General features: G+C 42.6%; 1 protein-coding gene across 2 annotated transcripts in view; it reads left to right on the top strand.

Annotated features, from left to right (window-relative positions):
• The first annotated feature begins 2,928 nt into the window (after positions 1 to 2,928).
• The window catches only part of znf469 (zinc finger protein 469), a 233,639-nt gene continuing 216,777 nt past the window's right edge, over positions 2,929 to 19,790 (top strand). For both annotated transcript variants that reach the window (XR_014906362.1, XM_085359086.1), the window contains exon 1: positions 2,929 to 3,117. The gene's annotated coding sequence lies outside the window, so the exon portion shown is untranslated. The remainder of the gene's footprint in view (positions 3,118 to 19,790) is intronic.

Raw genomic sequence — 19,790 nt, forward strand, 5'->3', positions numbered from 1 at the left:
AACAAATGGTCATAAATGGATGAACATGATCAGCAATAATATTTAGGTACATCGTGGTGCTTAAACAGTGCTCAGATGGTACTAAAACATCCAAAGCCTGCTAAGAAAATAACCACTACACTATTACACCACCAGCAGCAGCCTGAGCCACTGAGGATAGATCCACACTTTCATGTTTTTGCACCAACTTCTAAATACCACATCTGAATGTTACAGCAGAAATTAAGACTCATCAGACCAGGCTATAGTTTTTAAATTATCTGTTGTTTAATCCAAATTGGAGCATCAGTTTCCTGTTCTTAGCTGACAGGTGTGCCATCCAGGATGATCTTCTGCCAGAGCCCATCTGCTTCAAGGTCCAAGATGTTGTGCGTTCAGAGATGCACTTGTGCATATTTTGATTGTAACTATTTAAGTTACCTTCCTATCCTCTGACATCAATGTTTTTGTAACATCTTCTTTAAATCCTAGATATGTTTGTGTGGGAAATTTTCAGTAGTCAGCAATTTCTGGAATGCTCCAACCAGACCATCTGACACCAAACACCATGAGATGGTCAACATCACTTTTTTCATTTTTTTAAAATTTCCACTCTGTTGCTTAGCTTGAACTTAAGCAGATCATCTCGCTCATGTCTACGAGCACAAATGCATTGTTCTGTTGCATTCGTTTAGAATATGTAAACAGTATACAGAAAGTAATTTAGAAAGAAATACACAAAAATAAAGCAAAAATACACAACAATATAGCTTCACATTTGCTGCTTTAGTTTACACATACAAAGTGGGAAGAAGTGCAAACTTATAAGTTATTATTTATCCAGCTTTCTTATTGATATAAACCTCAAAAACAACAACATAAATATTTATTAGTGCAAAGAATTTAGACACTATGTGAAATACAAAATACAGTTGTGTATAGTTTTTACAATTCCATAATTTTACATCCATACATCAAAGACAAATACCTCCAATTTTGGAATGCTGATTGCGAAATCTGAGCAAACACAGAATAACAACTAAATAAACCTTGTGAAGTGACAGCAATGCTAACCAACTATATAGTCACCCTATATCTCTTTAAGGCACCCTCTGACTTCTATATTGTGTCTGTTCCTCATGTGTATCATATATGATCAGTCCTACATGCTATTTTACTATTTCACTCTCTCGAGACCCCCTGATCATTCAAAGACCAGTATGTAGAGTTTTAGACACCAGAACTTCCAAAAGTCTGACTTCTGTCAGCACGTACAGTTTCATACTTTCAAGACTGCACAAAACCACAATTTTCCTTGATTCAAGTAACCCACACATGTGCGTCTAGAATTAATGTTAACCCTCTGATGCATGAATTATGAAAGCCTTGGTCAAGATTTTTTTCTTAAGTGCTTTTATTCTTCTCAGGACATGAAAAAAAATGTTCAACTCTTTTTTCCCCAAAAATATGTTTTTTTATAAAGTTATAAACTTGTCCACTCCAGTGGACTACATGCGCCTGAGCACTTAGCATGAAATACTGTGAATTTACTATAAAAATTAATTACCTTGTGTTCTATTGTAAATATACAAACACTTGTTTGCTTGTATCCTTTGAAAAACATCTCAGCAATTTTTTTGGAACTTTCAACTCATAAGGCCCCAATGTTTAGACGTAAATAACAAAACCAATCAACAGTCCTAGCTGTGAATCCTACACCTGAATATGGCAAACTATCTCCAACAAGAGCAACATTTTTGAGTCTACACAGTTCTATAACGATGCAGGACAGTATTACCAAGCCCTTAGTAGCATGCTGGAAGAAAACACAAACTGACATCTTAGTCTCTGCATCTCCAAACACTTCTGTGTTCATCACACCTAGGCTGTCCGTAGTTCCTATGTCTCTGTTCTGCTCTGGCAGCCACTCTCATCATCACTGGACTTATCACTGAACTCATCATCACTGCACTCATCAATGAAATCATCATCACTGGAGCTGGATGGAATTTCCTGGACTATTCTGTACGCTGCCTTATTCTTTGCTGCATTTGAAGTCTACAAAATATGATAAAATAATTATTATAGTAACTCAAACTACAGCTGATCAGCACAGAAATATACATTTTAAATGAGTAGCTTATAAATGTAACAATTATATGCTTACTTATAACCAAAACAGTCCCAAAAAACAGTGAGACAATTTATGACTTATGTTAAAAAAATATAGTGGGTAATGCATGATGTCCACTACAGTGGACACATGGTTAATCGTAGTTTTCTACATATTAGACATAACAATTTCTTATTCCAAACAGATAATATCCTTCCCTAGATGTTACTGCATATCATCATATTTTTTTTACCTGTTGGGCTCTTTTAGCATAGAAGGATTGACAGGATATGCCAGCAGTGGTCGGCAGGGGTGACAGTTTGTCTGCCATCTTTGATTCAGAGGAAATTTACTTGCAGTTGCACTAACTGAACACTGAATTGACCTCAATGGAGCATGGCAGCAGAGAGCACTCTAGAGGCTAATATGCAGTTCCACCATAGAAACCAATGCATTAAAGAGATATGTACGTTTTAGTAGCTGTCCACTCCAGTGACCACTATGCATCAGAGGGTTAATGGGTCACTCAAGAACAATCAATCAAATTTCAGGCACCAGACTGACATTTTTGATGTCGTCAAAAGCCAAAAAGAGTCAAATCTGACCAGAACAGTTTGTAAGGGTTAAAATGGCCACGAGAAGTTCAGGTGCCGTTGGTAAATCACAGAGAGAGAGAGAGAGAGAGAGAGAGAAAAGAAAAGAAAAAAGCCCGCAAGGATTAAGAACCATGTAAAGATTGTTCAGTTTCAAAGACTGGATGGTATTTTATTGAGACAGCATAGGGAACTCCCTGAATCGTGAAAAATAGTCAAACCTTTGAGGAGAAGTGGGTGCCGCAGAGTCCAGCCGAAGCTGCCTGAATGGGAGGTCCTCCTTTAGTTTGGGGACCAGATGTGTGAGAGAGGAGGGGTACAGAGGCAACCAGACAACAGCTACAAAATACTTCCTAGTTTCTCTAAACAAACTGCATAAGTTGGCAGCTCAGACCTTCGGCTGAACGCACGCATCTGATATCAGCTTCAGAGGTAAGTTAGATAATTCCACGGCCGTTTGTATACTGATTACTGAAATGCGCATTACGTCGTTGCCCTGAAGGTGAACCGAGGACGTGATGACGTGAGGGGGTAACTGCTTTTGACAGACCCAGGGTGTATGATGTCTGAGCTGCTTTTCTGCTGTTCTCTTTATGGTAGTTGCTTCTACTTGACCGCCTACATTCATTCAAAAGCAGTAATTCCAAAAACGAGCGCAAATGTTGTGGCGCGTCATAGCACTTTGGCACAGTGTGCAGTCATCAGATACAGACTGTTAACGTCTAGGAGTGCGCAGCAGGTGCGCCATGTCACCTAAAAATAGACAAACAAAGCTGTAATGAGCTTTAACAGCAGTGATTTAAACGCGTTAAAGTGGAGGCAGTTTCGTTGTACTGTCAGTAATCAACTACATATACACAACTGACAAGTTGTTGTTGTTTTTGTAAGTTTTTTTGTTTTTGTTTTTTTAAAATACTCGCATAAAAGAGATCACATTTAATGTGATATTAGCATTGTTTTATGTGTGTTTTTGTGCTGTTAGTATGGGTGAGCTGGTTGCAAGAAATCATCAGAGTTGACTCAGAAGCTTTGCCTGTTTTATGAGCTACAGTGCCATAACCATCAAACCTTTCTTGCATATATTAAACGTCTCAGCCGGATTAATTTATTCTGTAAGGTCTGCGGTTCGTTTGAGCAAGTTACTTTAACATTTTTATTAGCACTGAATGGCATCATAGTAAAATTTCATTATGTTAGTTATGGAGGGCCTACTGTTTAACTTAAGCTGCAGGGAACTTAATAAGATCAACATTGCCTCATTCCACGTAACAGGATTTATGGAAAGACTTTCATTCAGCAAACTATTTTTATGGATTAATATGAATAGCCTAGGCTGTTCTATTATATTTGCATCCAGTACAGTGAAAAATCTGGAACGTTGAATCTAATGCTGTGACTCTGGCACTCTTGTGGATCAGGATAAGAAAATTTACACTTTGTGAGTTTTAACATGCCAGAATAATCATCTGTTTCCACAGACATTAGGGACTGAGAGAGGTTGTCTAGTTTGGAAAAAGCCCAACTCTAATCCCATGGGAGAACGACTGCTTGTTTGTTAACACCAGAAAGCCCTCTCATGTGATGAAAGGGAAAACTGAATGTACCCTTTTCATTGAACACAAATGTAAGTACTCTGAGATGACCCGTTTGATTTCCCTTCTCTTATCTTTGTTATGGTTACAAATATGATTATGCCAAAGATGGCATGCAGTACATGGATTTGTCTGGAGCCACAATTGGCTGATGTCTCAGAGCATGATTTTCTTGGGTTCGACTGATTCAAAAGGTCAGGCCAGGAAAACAGGGACTCAGAGGTTTCGGGGACAGTTGAACACCCATCTCTGATCCTTCATCCCACCATCTCTGGTTAAAATCACCCATCAACCCACCATGAGTCCTATAATGTCACTCTGTATGTGTGAGTGTATGTGGCTGGCTCGCATGAATTTACAGTGTGTTAGTGTGTATCCAGGGGCAAGAGTGTTTATGAGGCTTAATAAATTGAGCTACTTGCCTCCTATCCGAGCATTAATGTCGACCAGAAACGTTCCTTTTGGTATTCTGCGGATGTGCTACAAGCTTCGAGCCCAAGGCCGAGTCATTTGTTAGCTTACTTGATCCCAGTTTGCACAAAACAGCTTGCCACCAGAGTCACTAAAAGTTGAGATAAAGGAAAGCCTTGTTCAGTATTTGAACATATTCCAGGCTAGAATGAGCATAGAGATTTCACATTCAAAGATAATGCAGAAATGGAGCGATCAACAGAATCTGCATGTGTTACTTAAGTGTAGAGGGGAGACGAGACAGAGAGGATCTTGGGATAAAAGATTAAGACAGATATGAGTTTTGGGAAAGAGACAGGGAAAAGGAAGAGAACAGCTACACTGCAGCATGTTTTCTATATAAGAAAAATAGTACAATAAGACATCTTACCATAACAAAGCCTACATGTTTACAAGTAATGGCAGATGTTTAGTATAGAAATCATCTTGTAATAACTAATGAGCATTACAATTTACGAAGTTCTTACAAGAAGTTATGGTCAGCTACTTAATAGGGGGAGAAAGGGGGAGTAAGAGTTTTAACTTAGACGTAATTATATTTTTCAGATTGGGCTCACCGTAAAAATGTGTCTGTGTTTTAGGGTGGAAATAGAGTGTCTGTGTGGGTTCTCGAGACCATCCAGGTCACGTTTGTCTAGAGCTTGAAGAGAGGACAACTGGATTTATTTAGGAGATTATTTGAGAGTGTTCTAAGGAGTGAGATATTTATTAACGGAGAGAGGCTTGGCCCTCATTTTACAAGTGACCGTGTTTGTTTAAAAGGCTGTTGCATCATGGGCTGTTACTGCATCATGTGTCCATTATGTAAGTGACCCAACAGGCACAATACCAGGGCCCTTGAATTACTTCACTTAGGTGGAATGCATGTTATTATTAACAAGACACTAAGTTTAATGAAAAATTAATTTTTTTTTGACAATATCTAGTTAATATACCATTACAGCTGTGGACAATATTCAAAAATATTCAATATTCAAAATATTCTGTCTTGGCAAGAAAACCTTTGAAGTTTGGTTAATTTCCATGAGAATTATATTAGCTATCCTACTATTATAAAGTAGCCAAATGTTGTGTATTCACTGACAGAGAGTTCTGCGGTATCTTAACTATTCCTAGGACTGCACTCTTTGACATAGACCTCAGATGTTATTTCTGGAATCTGCTGGAGCCATTCTCTCAACTCTTATTATCACTGGGAACAGTCTAGACTTCACTTTTCACATATTTTCCAGTTGTTCTTTCATCCTCTTGTACTTGTCAGTCGTCTTATGCTGCTTCTTTTTGATGGTACTATGAGGTACAATTGTCATATATTCTGCTTCTTGTCAACCACCACTATATTTAGATGGCTAGCCAACAGCTGTTTTTGTCGACAGGCTCTTAGCTCTGCTGCTCTTGGTCACTTCTGCATGGGTTTGTTTCCCAGTGGGACTTTGAAGATCCTTATCCATTCATGGCAAGGATGTTTCTGTACTCTATCTGTTATGGCCCGTCTAAGGGTGGCCAGACCACAACATGATCCATCCTCGTCAGACCTCAAGCTGCCACATCACACAATTGGTACGACTCTACAATGATTTATTTACAATATGTTATTTCATTAGCTGGTTATAACTTCAGGGTGCCAAAACAACAAACAAAGTGAGTCTATATTAAGGATTTACCTAACTTACCTAATCAAAATACACAAACAAAAGAAAGCTATAATGAAAATAAAAGGCAGTCCACCCCTACGAACTCTTTGTTGGGATGAGCTGTGTCACGGACCCGGCTCTGGGGACTCGGGGTCCGTGGGCAGTGGGGACTGTGACTATTATTGTTATTGTTGTTATTATTATTATTATTTGGTGTGTTGTCTGCACTGCCCCTATGCACATCTGTATGTAGGCAGGTATGTGTGTGTGTGTGTTTTGCCTTTCTGCTGTGGCCAAGTTACAGGCACCTTCAGCCCTGGGGGCGTGGTCTAACTTGAGGGCTGGCCACACCCGAAGTCCTGGCCGCACACCTGCTCCTCATCTGGGCTCGTCGGGGGAGCTATTTAGATGAGCGATGGAGCTTCCACCGACGCTGGATTATTGCGTTTGACTACACGTCAGTCTTCAAACAAGTCAAGTGTGAGTGTATGCCTGCTGGGATAAGTGTTAACGGCTGCCTCTATTGTTTTCCCCTCAGGAGGAGTGTGGGATGAGAAGGAGCAGTGAGCACGGGGAGTGCAGGGACACTGGGGCAGAGAGCACTACACGGGGACTTTTGGGAAGAAGACACTACACGGGAGTCTGGGAAACTGGGGATTTATTGTTGTTTACTTCACCACCTTGTAAATAAACACTGTTGCACTGAAGAGTCCGGCGTTTGGGTCCTATTTCCCCATCTCCCCACGGTCTGCCAGCCAGACCGTGACAGAATAATCCAGCCATTATGGGCCCAGCGGACTCAAGGACCGTCTCACAGGAGGAATTGCTCGCCCACCTCTGGAAATACTGTCGGAGCATTATCCAGGCGGCGGATCCACATCAGAGACACATGCAGGTCGTATTCCTGTCTTCAACCACCTGTTCCATGAGCTTTCTGGACATTGCAAAACTAATTCAAATTGTAACTGTGTTGAGGGCTAGCTCTAGCTTTGAACTGTTTGGTTTAGGCTGTCCAGGCAAGGAGGATGCGGCTGCCTCCCTGGCAGCCCTCGCTGCCTGGTTTTTTTTCTTAATAGGCGGAAGGTTTTCCCACCGCCGCTTGCTGCTCACCTATTGGACCCTCCACTGCAAGGAGGACGGCGCCCTACTCCATCTCCTCTCACTTCTTCAATGACCTCTGTGTCAGCAGACCAAAGACCGACAGTGCTGGTCACCACAGTGAGTAAACCGGACCCTGTCATTTTAACTAATCCAGTCACAGATGAACAGGGGACAGGTTCCTTTGCCCCGCCAACACGAAAGAGACGGCACCGGCGTCATCCTCGTCAAACCGAAGCTCACCTCACTCCTGTGGTTTGGGAAGAACCAGCTGACTCTGGACTGACCGTACGAGGAGCCGCGGACCCAGTGCTAGAACATGAGCCTGCCACTACAGACAATCGGGAGGCTGAGATTCTCCCCAGGGCTTCCCCAGAGGCTGAACTGGAGGCCTCAGTTGCCTCTGGCCCCCTGGAAATTGCTGAGCCAGCGGTAACATTGTTTTCCTCTCCACCCTTCATGTTGGACATATCACCCTCACTTCAATTGGCTGCCCAGCTAGTCGGTCAGTCATCATCTGTTCCACCTTCCACATCCACTGCTCTGCCACCACATCCACCGCCTGCTGCTGCCATGTCGCCATCGTCACCGCTAGGTGACCGGCTCAGCGTGCATGGGGATCCCGCGCCGCAGCCGGAGGAGCTCAGCGAGCGGGAGTCGCAGGAGGAGCTCGCGCTGCCCGAGCAGGAGCTCAGCGAGCGGGAGTCGCAGGAGGAGCTCGCGCTGCCCGAGCAGGAGCTCAGCGAGCGGGAGCCGCAGGTGGAGCTCGCGCTGCCCGAGCAGGAGCTCAGCGAGCGGGAGCCGCAGGTGGAGCTCGCGCTGCCCGAGCAGGAGCTCAGCGAGCGGGAGCCGCAGGTGGAGCTCGCGCTGCCCGAGCAGGAGCTCAGCGAGCGGGAGCTGCAGGTGGAGCTCGCATCGCCAGCTGTGGAGCTCGCATCGCCAGCTGTGGAGCTCGCATCGCCAGCTGTGGAGCTCAGCGAGCCGGAGGTGCTCAGCGAGCCGGAGGTGCTCAGCGAGCCGGAGGTGCTCAGCGAGCTAATGCTGGAGGAGCTCGGCATGCCGAAGGAGCACAGTGAGCCGGGGGAGCCCAGCGAGCTAATGCCGGAGGAGCACTGTGAGCTGGAGCAGCTCAGCGAGCCACCCACTGAGAAGCCCGCACCGCTGCTGGCGGACCTCAACGAGCCGGAGGGACCGGCGTTGCCAGCAGAGGAGCTCAGCGAGCCTGGTGAGCCCGCGCTGCCACCGGAGGAGCTCGGAGGTCCGGAGGGATCCGCTGAGCCAGAGCTGGAGGTCGGCGTGCTGGAGGGGCCGCCACGTCCTGCAGCCCGGCCGCCACGTCCTGCAGCCCGGCCGCCACGTCCTGCAGCCCGGCCGCCACGTCCTGCAGCCCGGCCGCCACGTCCTGCAGCCCGGCCGCCACGTCCTGCAGCGCGGCCGGTACATCGAGAATCATGGGTTGTGCTGAGGCGGGAGCTACAATGCCGCCGCCACCGGACCCGTGGCCGCCCGCCGGAACTGCAACGCCGTCGCCACCGGATCCGTGGCAGGCCGCCTGAAGCGTTCTGCTCCCACTACGGGGTTGGAGGTAGGCCGCCCGAACGGTTTTCCCACCACTGCCTGACCCATAGCGGGTTTTGCCTGCTTGCGGTCCACTGGGTCGGCCGCAAGAACTGTTGCTGCCACCATGGCAGTGGTTGGACTTTTGAACTGGGGTTTTCCGGCCCTCCGTCCTGTTTCCCCCCCGCCGCCCGCCCTGGGGTGGTTGGGTTGTGGTTTCTGTTGTGTTTTGGGTCGTCGGGAGCCGACCCTTAGAGGGGGGGTACTGTCACGGACCCGGCTCTGGGGACTCGGGGTCCGTGGGCAGTGGGGACTGTGACTGTTATTGTTGTTATTATTATTATTATTATTTGGTGTGTTGTCTGCACTGCCCCTATGCACATCTGTATGTAGGCAGGTATGTGTGTGTGTGTGTTTTGCCTTTCTGCTGTGGCCAAGTTACAGGCACCTTCAGCCCTGGGGGCGTGGTCTAACTTGAGGGCTGGCCACACCCGAAGTCCTGGCCGCACACCTGCTCCTCATCTGGGCTCGTCGGGGGAGCTATTTAGATGAGCGATGGAGCTTCCACCGACGCTGGATTATTGCGTTTGACTACACGTCAGTCTTCAAACAAGTCAAGTGTGAGTGTATGCCTGCTGGGATAAGTGTTAACGGCTGCCTCTATTGTTTTCCCCTCAGGAGGAGTGTGGGACGAGAAGGAGCAGTGAGCACGGGGAGTGCAGGGACACTGGGGCAGAGAGCACTACACGGGGACTTTTGGGAAGAAGACACTACACGGGAGTCTGGGAAACTGGGGATTTATTGTTGTTTACTTCACCACCTTGTAAATAAACACTGTTGCACTGAAGAGTCTGGCGTTTGGGTCCTATTTCCCCATCTCCCCACGGTCTGCCAGCCAGACCGTGACAAGCTGAGGATGAATGAATGGCAGTCCATGGCAGCTTCAACATATGTCATCTCCAGCTAGATAACCAATCCATCTTCTGGATCCACCAATCACGGAGAGGCACCTGCACACTGAGATTTACATGCTGAACAACAACCCTATGACATCAGTCGTAGCACCTCCTTTCACAAGAATTAACATTCCTCTAAATGTTTAATTCAAAAAGCAAGTTCCAAAGATCTAGACAAGGCATCAGCCAACACATTATTCTTACTATTTTTGTAGTTGAGATGAGATGAGATAGCCTTTATTTGTCAGTTGCAGGTCTTTTGCCCAGTTGATCTGCAAGTCTTCCCCTATCCACAGCCCAAATGACTAGTTGCCTGACTTAAAACCTAAACCTAACTTTACTCCAAGTTTGTCTACCATAATTTAATGATTATTGGGACTAGCTAGACTCTCATGAGAAAAACACAATTGCACATTCTCACAGGTTATGTGTTCCCCCCCCCCGACCTTTCTAACTTCCAGTAAGGGTTCATCTAAGATAATCAGTCATCAATATGTAGGTCCTCTAAGCTAATCTTCATATGCTAAACCAGTATTAAAATCACACAGCAATAAAGACTAGCACCTAAGTCTTTGGTTTGAGTTGCGCATTTGGAAAAGGAACACTAATGCTCGTACAGGCAGCACACTCAATCCAACGTAAACTTCAAAGTTCTGTGAAGCAAATAACAAGGCAAGAGCCTTGTGATCTATACCTTGTTTATTTTCTTGCAAGAGAACAGCTCCTGCACCAAATGAACTGGCATCAACTTCCAGTTCAAAGAGGCGCTAAACGTTTCTCACGGAGAGGCACCCGCACACTGAAATTTGCATACTGAACAATAACCCTACAACATCAGTCATAACACAGGCATAGTCATGCATCGCAGAATGTTTTCTCACATTACTTTGGTCCATATCCCTTGATAAGTTTGTAAACTTGTAGCTTTTCACAAAGTATGATTTGTTTACCACCAAAGATCTAAAACGCATCCCTAGAAATCATGTGAGAATGTTCAGTTTGCCTATTGGCCAAAGTTGTCTTGGGTGAAGGCAAAGTTTTATGCTCTGGATTAGTGGACAACACTGGAGAATTTACTTCCAATTAGGGCTGCCACAAACGATTATTTTGATAGTCGACTAGTCACCGATTATTTTTGCGATTAGTCGACTAATCAGATCATCATCCATTGGACATACAGCTTATTGCACCAGCAGCATCTGCTCTTATATAACTATCATTAGCTTACAGCTTTAAGTGTTTAAGGTATGTGCTAACTAAAAATAAAGACAAGATGATAGTTTATTAAATTTTAATGAAATCTGCAGATTGTTGTGGTTTAATAAACTCCTTGCTATCTAAAATATAACAGGACACCGGAGTAAATTCTTGAGCATCTCACACTTCTGATAATCAGCTGTCTGCTTGACGTTTATTCAGCTGTGTAAAAACTTTAATCTCAGCCAAACCGATTTACTCAGGAACAAATAAAATACTAAAAAAAAGCCAAACAATAACATTTTGAAGTTATCTAAGTGACTTATATATATATTTAACCTGAGTAGCGAAAGACGGCGGTCGGTTTGAAAACGATTTGCCGGGAGTCCGGTGTTCTCCCGGCTCTAGTTAGCCTAGCCTAGCCTCCGGCTAGCTATCGAGCTAGTGGGTAACAGACGTCTCTGAAAACGTCGGAGCACTTTTGAAAATATGTGGTGTCTTGATAAACTGAGCAGATATTTGAGGTTTACACAGCTACATTCTCGCCTAAAAATATGTTAAACATTTATTTTGTGACCCAGAAAGAATAATAAGAGTAAAACCAACTAGCTGCCACCATTGTTGGAAACTGAGCTGGGCCGCGCTATGAATTCTGGGACACAGCTTCTTCTTCTTCGGGGTTTAACGGCAGTTGGCATCCTTGTACATGCAGTGCTGCCATCTTCTGTTTCAGTCTGTTATTACACTCTTAAATCCTGCTACTTATTCCTGCGTCTTTCAGGATCTTACAAAGCTTCAAACGACACGTCGACTATTAAATCAGTCGTCGACGATTTTGATAGTCGACGTAATCGTGACTAGTCGACTAATCGTGGCAGCCCTACTTCCAATATTCGTATTTATCTAGGCAATTTTGTTCTTTTTATGTCTAATTGCTACAGTTTGTGTACTCTATGTGTCTGTCTTACTCTCCTGCACGCCAAAGCATACCTGGCTTGCAAACTTGCAAACCTCTTTTGATTGGAACTGGATTGAGACTGCCTTCTCCAAAGGGTTCCAAAGGGTGTTTTTACAGTGTTTTACATCTCTATAAATGAACTGCATCAAGTGGGAAATTGAAGCAGAGTTTAATTTAAACGTACTAAACAACTCAGGTGTGAAAACACCCTCAGTGTTCATGGCTTTGGTTGGTCTACAGTTGGGAACCTTTTCACACCAAGTGACTGTTCCTCAGAAAGACCGACTAAATTTGATGTTTTTTCAGCTTTTATTTATTTTTTCTCAAAATTTATTTGTATAACATTGTTTATTGGGAACATTTTTTAACTCTAAGTCATTCCCAAAATCTGGTTTTCTTCACTTATTGGTCATGATTAGTACACACTGTTCATCTATAATCATCCTCTGATCTGCTTCCTGTCACATCACGTTGCTCTATTAATTTTCCCTAACAACCTCCAGAAGGTGTGTGGCAAAATTGAAAAGAACTAGAAACAGATCCTCATTAAATCACTCACAGTCAAGTATATCACATGCTTGGTTTTATTTAGGAACAGAGGAAAGCGGATGTGATGTGAACTTCTTTGCTCAGACTGTTTATTGGCTCAAGTGTTGGTGTTCAGGTCCAATCGGGGGTTTTGTGCATTCTTGATGATTATGGTGGAAGTGGAGGGGCAGGGCGGAGGGGGGTAACTTTCCAACTCTGACAGTTATGTATGCAATCAGTGCTGAACAAGAACCTTTTCATTTTAGGGATGCGCCCTGCCTGAATAGCTCAGCACAGCCGAAGAGAATTAGGTGAATGCTGTTGCACCCAGCTGTGCCTTGGATCAGCAATAGTTTAGTGCAATTACAAAGTAAGAGACAAGATCAGGAAACACCCAAAGGCTGTGCTGTCACTGCTGAGCAACGTGATGAAGTGAGTATGGACGGTAGTGGACCCCAGAAGACCGAGGGATGAATCAAATGTTAACAAGGAGGAATAAAAGAAAAAATGAAAACCAAAAACTTCTGATCTTGCTTTAAAGAACACTTCACATGACATCAGTCATTTCTTGCAAGGAAAAAAGGTGGCACGAGGTCATTGCACAATGACATGCATAATAATGTTTGATCGTCACTGATAATGTTATGATTATCAAAGATCAATGTAGTAACAGTGACATTTTGCAGTGTATGATACAATTAGCACTGAAGTTGTTGGTTTGTGTGTTGGATGGTCATTTGTTATGAAAGTGATTCTCCAGCATCTGGTTCAGCTCTTCATGATCATGTGATCTGTGGGTAAAATAGTTTGGTGCAAGCACACGCACCGACACATCTGTTTTATTCATGTTGTGGGACATTACATTGACTTATATTCATTTCCTGGCATCTTCCCCTATCCACAGCCCAAATGACTAGTTGCCTGACTTAAAACCTAAACCTAACTTTACTCCAAGTTTGTCTACCATAATTTAATGATTATTGGGACTAGCTAGACTCTCATGAGAAAAACACAATTGCACATTCTCACAGGTTATGTGTTTTTTTCCCCCCTGACCTTTCTAACTTCCAGTAAGGGTTCATCTAAGATAATCAGTCATCGATATGTAGGTCCTCTAAGCTAATCTTCATATGCTAAACCAGTATTAAATTAACCAAATTGAATGCACCACATAGAGCCTAGTGTATTTGTCGATCCTTATCCTGCCTTCTTCATCTCTACTTCCCAATAATGCTTTGTACAAATGCACAAAAACCTCAGTGATTAATAGCTTGCTGTTAAAGTTATGATAGATACACCCTGCAGTGAAATCAGGAGGGGATTAATTACACTTTCAGGATGTAATTGCTGGAGTCATTCATTACAATTAGGTCACAAAGCGGTTATTGATGTTGTGTTGAGATCAATTTGCCGTCAGAGATAGCAGATGTGAATTAGAGGAATGAACGAGAAGTGAGCGTTAGTGAACTGGCTCTCTCTTTGCCTTTGAAACATTCCTAGCGACAATGCAGCGAGTGCTACCTGAAGAAATATTGACAGAAACATGACAGTGGATTCCTGAGAATGTGTGCTAGCTGTACTGTCTGTGTATGAGTGCCTGACAGGGGTGCCAGTTTATATTACTCTCCTGTGTCTTTTTACATTATCTTTATATTTTAATATAAAATAATGGCATTATTTGTGAGCTATGTCTTTTGGCTTTCTGTTAGTCAAGTGTGGGATATTGATCTGGGCAGTTAAATAGCACAGGTACACTTCAGGGACAACAATGAGACAATTGTCAGTGCAGGCTTTCAGCTTTAACGAAACTGTTGTAATAAATATTTTGGAATTACAGTCATTTTTCTGCACAACCTCCCGATGTTAGAGGCTCAAAAGTAATAATATAATATAATATAACTTTAAATAAATAAACCTGAAGCCTAAAAAACCACCTGCATTTGAGGATTATGCTTTTCTTGCGCTTTACTGCATTCAACTTCAGTTGCTGCTCATTTGTGGATCTCTTTGTCTTCAGTTCTGTCTTCAGTACCTGAAAAGCTCTGTTCTTCTGAGATGAGGTGACTGACTTGGGTATTGAAGAACATCTAGTTTCTTTGACTTGAGAAGCTAGTAAGCTTTAGGTCATTATTCATTTGTATTCTTTTAACAGCATTTGTTTAAATCTGACTAAAGAGTATAGCCTGATCTTGATGCTTCTATTAGCAGTCACATCATCAAAGGACATTACTGCCCAATCCCCACTGGTATCCCTGCGCCCACCATGTTTGACAGAAAATGTGATACGCGTTGGATCATGAGCTCTTTCTTTCCTTCTCTGTACATTCTACATACAAGTTAATTTTCAGTCCAAATACATTTGATTTGTTTTGCACATTTTTGTAAATCCTCTGTGTTTGTATTCATGAATGCTTCTCTTAGTTGTACAATTTGACAGTGATATGCCTACCTTCTTAAATGTCTTCTTGGCTTAGTTAGATTGTGATGTTAATTTTCTTAACCAAGGAAAGAATTCAGTGGCTTCTGTGGAGTCCCAGGCATTTTGGTGTTGCTGAGCTGGCCAGTGCAGTCCTTCATTTTCAATATCTCTATGGACCACATATTGAGATTTCCAGAGAACAGCTACCGGATACAAGTTAAGTGCCTGAATCAAATCCAAATCTTTTCCCTGATGAATTTCTCCTGAAATGCCTTGAAACTGACAGTTCATTGTCCAGTTAATTTTGAGCCTCTTGAAAATTTGATACTATGTAAAATAATTTCTGTAATGAAAACATTTGCTACACCCCTTGAATCAAAGGTGAAAATCTGCACATCCACCACTTCTTTATTATTGATTATTGAAACACCCAAAACACATCTGTTTTTTTGTACAGAGGAAAATTTGAAAACTTTGTGTCATTGCTCAGCAAATTATGGACCTAACTGTAATTATGTAATATAAACGAAGTAAATTGAACGGAGACTCAGTGACTGTTTTTCTAAACTCTTTCACTGTGTCCTGCACCCAAATTCAATATGCTGTTTTGCATACTTGCTTCTAAAACTGTGGGCTTAAGAATTTCTGATGATTGTTTCTATTTTATTGTTTATTATTTGAAGTTGGCAGGTTTGGTTGGTTTGGAAGCACATGCATTATGTATTTTATTAGACATTTTGCAGTTTTGCGGAAAATGCAGTAACCGACAGTAATATCAAACAGATTATAGTGCAAACAATGGTGTCATTCTAAAACGAAATCAAAAAATGGGTCTGCTGGATTCTTCATATAGACTCAGAGCAGTCCATGTGATCGTAATGGTTTATTAGATTCTAAAAAGCAGCATTTTATCTTTGTTCGTCTTATTCATTGATCTATGTTTTGTTTATAAATTTAGCCACATTACATCATTGTAGAACTGAATTACTGTGTAAACAGTAGTTCTGGATTATATTTAATATTACCGTACAACAGAGGTATTCACATTTATATCTTATGATAAGACATCTGATCTAGGTCATTATTGACTAGGACCTCCACTCCGGGGCTTAAAATCAGAAGTCACTGCTTGTGCTGAGTGATTGCATTTTGATTAGACAGATCTCGGTCATTATTGTTTCAGTTCTGACAGAACTGTTGCTGCGCGCGCGTGTGTGTGTGTGTGTGTGTGTGTGTGCGTGCGTGTGTATTAGTTCAATATATCAATTCTGCTCTTTCTGCTATGCATGCTTTCACATTTTAGGCCCACACAGGGCTATAGCATCTGCTGTTGTGTTAGGGGCTCATAAGTCTCGAGGAGCTTAAATGGCCTTAGAGTTCCCTGGAATCAGATGAAGATGATGAGGAAGATGATGAGGGTGTTGAGACTGTGAAGGGGGAATAGAGGAACATGCTGGGCAGATTTAGGAGATTTTCGAAGACACATCCATGGGCTTGTTCAGTACTGCTGACAGAAATTTGGACCATGTATGTATAGATCTACTGTAAAAACTGAAACGGAACAAAGAAAAAAAAAACATACATGGAAAAAACCAACCAGCTGCAGAGGATTTTTTAAAATAAGGGATGTTTTGTGTCAACTTAGGTTAGCAACATTAAGTTTGTCCAATTTGGTACTCAGATCTGCTCATGTTCTCATACGGGTGAGTTTGGATCTGGTGATCCCAGGGTGCATAACTGACCATCATTACCACATGTAAGGACAGTGGATCCATATTTTAACACACAAATGCAAAATATAACTTTATAAAATTAGTGCAGTGCAATGGCTGACCATCGTTTCTGACATAAATTAGGTGAATTTTACACTTGCCATGTGTATAAGTGAGCAAATACATTTAGTTCCCTCACTAAAATGTGATTTGTTCCTAATTACTCCAAGCACCATGGTGCAGGGCCATGTCAGCTTACATTCTTTACACCAAATTGTTTCTTTAATTTCTTGGATCATTTCATCAACATCTTGGCAAGACTGGTGCACTTGGCAGTTCTCAGAGTTGGAATGAGTACTTCCAATCCTTGAGAACTAACACCTACGCATACACAGTGGCCTTAGTTACCTTGGATAATTTACGAACGGTTATCTGAAGTGTTTTCAACTTAAGAATTTTGGTTGATTGCACTACATTTTCATAAATGTTGTTTGGAAATATTTCAAATGTAAAATGACTGTTAGAATAACATGTTTGATGTTAGGCTTTCTATGGCGCTTCCAGCCAAAGTACATACATCTCTATGCACGCATTTTCTGTGTTCTCCGAAGGCATTGCAGGTCTCTACTTTCTTCTGCATTTGTGTTTAGCTTCTGGGAAGAATGGATCATTCATTGGTTAGGATCTATTTAATGGCAAGAAGCTCAGGGTCAATTCAGAATAGCGATTCATTGATAATTCTTTAAGACAGGACGTGCTTCATATCCATAATAAACACGAGAGGTTTGGCTGTTCCCAACCAAACTCCCAGGTGGAGTGTACATCTGCCTAAATGATCTATGTCAGGAAAAGCACAGAAGAAGTGGCAAAAACAGCTGTGGGTGTTCTCGAACACACAAGAAAACACAATTTTCCACTGAAAAAGGGGTTGCAGTGTGATACAGTTTATTTAGCTCATCTTTCTGGCTAGCTCTCGTGATGATGGTGGGAAGCCAGAGGCATCAGCGGTGAAGGAAATCCGTAACTTTAGAGAGAAAAAGGAAGATGAGACCTCAGCCTGCCTAAGCCAACTGGGCATTTGACTTTATCTTTTCGTAGTCATTTCTTCTCTGAGTGATAGTAAACAACAAAAAAAGTTAGTATTTTGGCAGGTTAAACAGTTAATCCTGGGAAACTCCTACGTTTTTGACTGGGATCTTGAAGGAGCTGCTGAGAGAATGACTCCATTCCCAGATAACAATGCTTAGCAACCATCTAGCCAGCTAAAATGAGCATGTGAACGCTATCACCAAAGTATGAAGCCAATATCTGATTTCTAGAGCGTGAAACAAACACGCTAGAGCGCTGTCTTTCTGCCTCTATGATTCATTGTAACCTGAGAGACATGTTTGCAATTATTTGATAAGAACAGATTACATCCTCATGTGCAGCCAGTGTTTGTGCCAGTCATTTCTGTCTGTTACTGATACATCTCAGTGTTTGGCCTAGAAAAGGTACACTGTGTACTTCGTGGTCCTTGAAGAAAAAAGTGGGCTTATAGTTAACAGCTTTCCAGTATTACACACTAAGCACAGTCAGCCCACCTTGATTCAATTCTTGTGCATAAAACAGGATAATCCTTCCCCCCCCTCCCTCAGTGTAATATCAAAACTATACTGTGGCAGTACAGTTGTCTTGTCATTTCTGTCTGTCACACACTATTCCCAGTAAATTCTATTAGCAGCCATTGTTCTTTGGTATTGTTTGTAAGGTCAGTAAACTGCTAAAACAACAAACACTCTGTTTAGCATGCCTTTGTTGTTTCCTCTTCATCACCTGTTAGTGATCTGCTTTATGTATCTCACGTGTCTCTGAGGCTAATCAGCCCTGGCTATTAGCCCAGAGAACCATATGGTGCTCTAACCCATGTTTGCTAGCCTGCATACAAACCTCTTGTACATTAGACCTAGATGCACACTGTGGCTTTTTTCTGTGTACATATTGCACAGTTTGTATAAGTGTCTCAACTACTGTACTCTAATTGCTCTCAATGACTTCCACATGCGGCTGTGCTCTACAAGTCTAACTTTCGCCACAGGGTTGAGAATAGAATAGCCTTTAGAATAGAATAGCCTTTATTGTCATTGTACAGAGTACAACGAAATTGGAGTGCCACTCCCTTGGTGCAAGTTTCAATAATAAATATAAATGTAAAATATAAAAAGTACAAAAAAAACAATCGTAAGTACTCAAACAATAGTATGTACAATATATACAGGATAGCAGCATTAATATAATGACAGTATGAATAGCAGCATAATATAATGACAGTATGAATAGCAGCATAATATAATGACAGTGACGGTATGGAATAGGTTCAATTGTTTTTGTGCTTATTTACTACGGTGATAGCTCTGGGAAAGAAGCTATCCCTGAATCTGTTTGTCCTGGTTTTATGTGACCTGTACCGTCGGCCTGACGGTAATAGTTCAAACAGTTGGTTGCTGGGGTGAGAGTAGTCCTTGATGATATTGCCAGCTCTGCTGAGGTACCGAGAGTTTGCAGTGACCTCCAGGCTGGGCAGAGAGCAGCCAGTGATCTTCTGGGCTGTGTTGATGACCCTCTGCAGTACTTTCCTGTCTGCAGCTGAGCACCCTGCATACCATGTTGTTATGCCGTACGTTAGGATGCTCTCTATGGTGGCTCTGTAAAATGTCACCAGCAGCCTCTCCTCCAGGTTGTTCCTCCTGAGCACTCTCAGAAAGTGGAGACGCTGCTGGGCCTTTTTAACCACCGCTGTAGTATTTGCAGTCCAGGAGAGGTCATCAGATATCTGCACGCCCAGAAACCTCATGGAGTGTACCCTCTCCACACAGCTCCCGTGAATGTAAAGTGGGGCCGGGTCTGCTCTGCCCTTCCTGAAGTCCAAGATAAGTTCTTTAGTTTTCGTGGTGTTCAGTTGGAGGTTGTTAACTGAACACCACTCAGTCAGTCTGTTGACCTC

This window comes from Diplotaxodon limnothrissa, linkage group LG7 (genome assembly GCF_057381915.1).
Source record: "Diplotaxodon limnothrissa isolate DT_005_m linkage group LG7, D_limnothrissa_male_GT1.1, whole genome shotgun sequence".
Taxonomy (NCBI): domain Eukaryota; kingdom Metazoa; phylum Chordata; class Actinopteri; order Cichliformes; family Cichlidae; genus Diplotaxodon; species Diplotaxodon limnothrissa.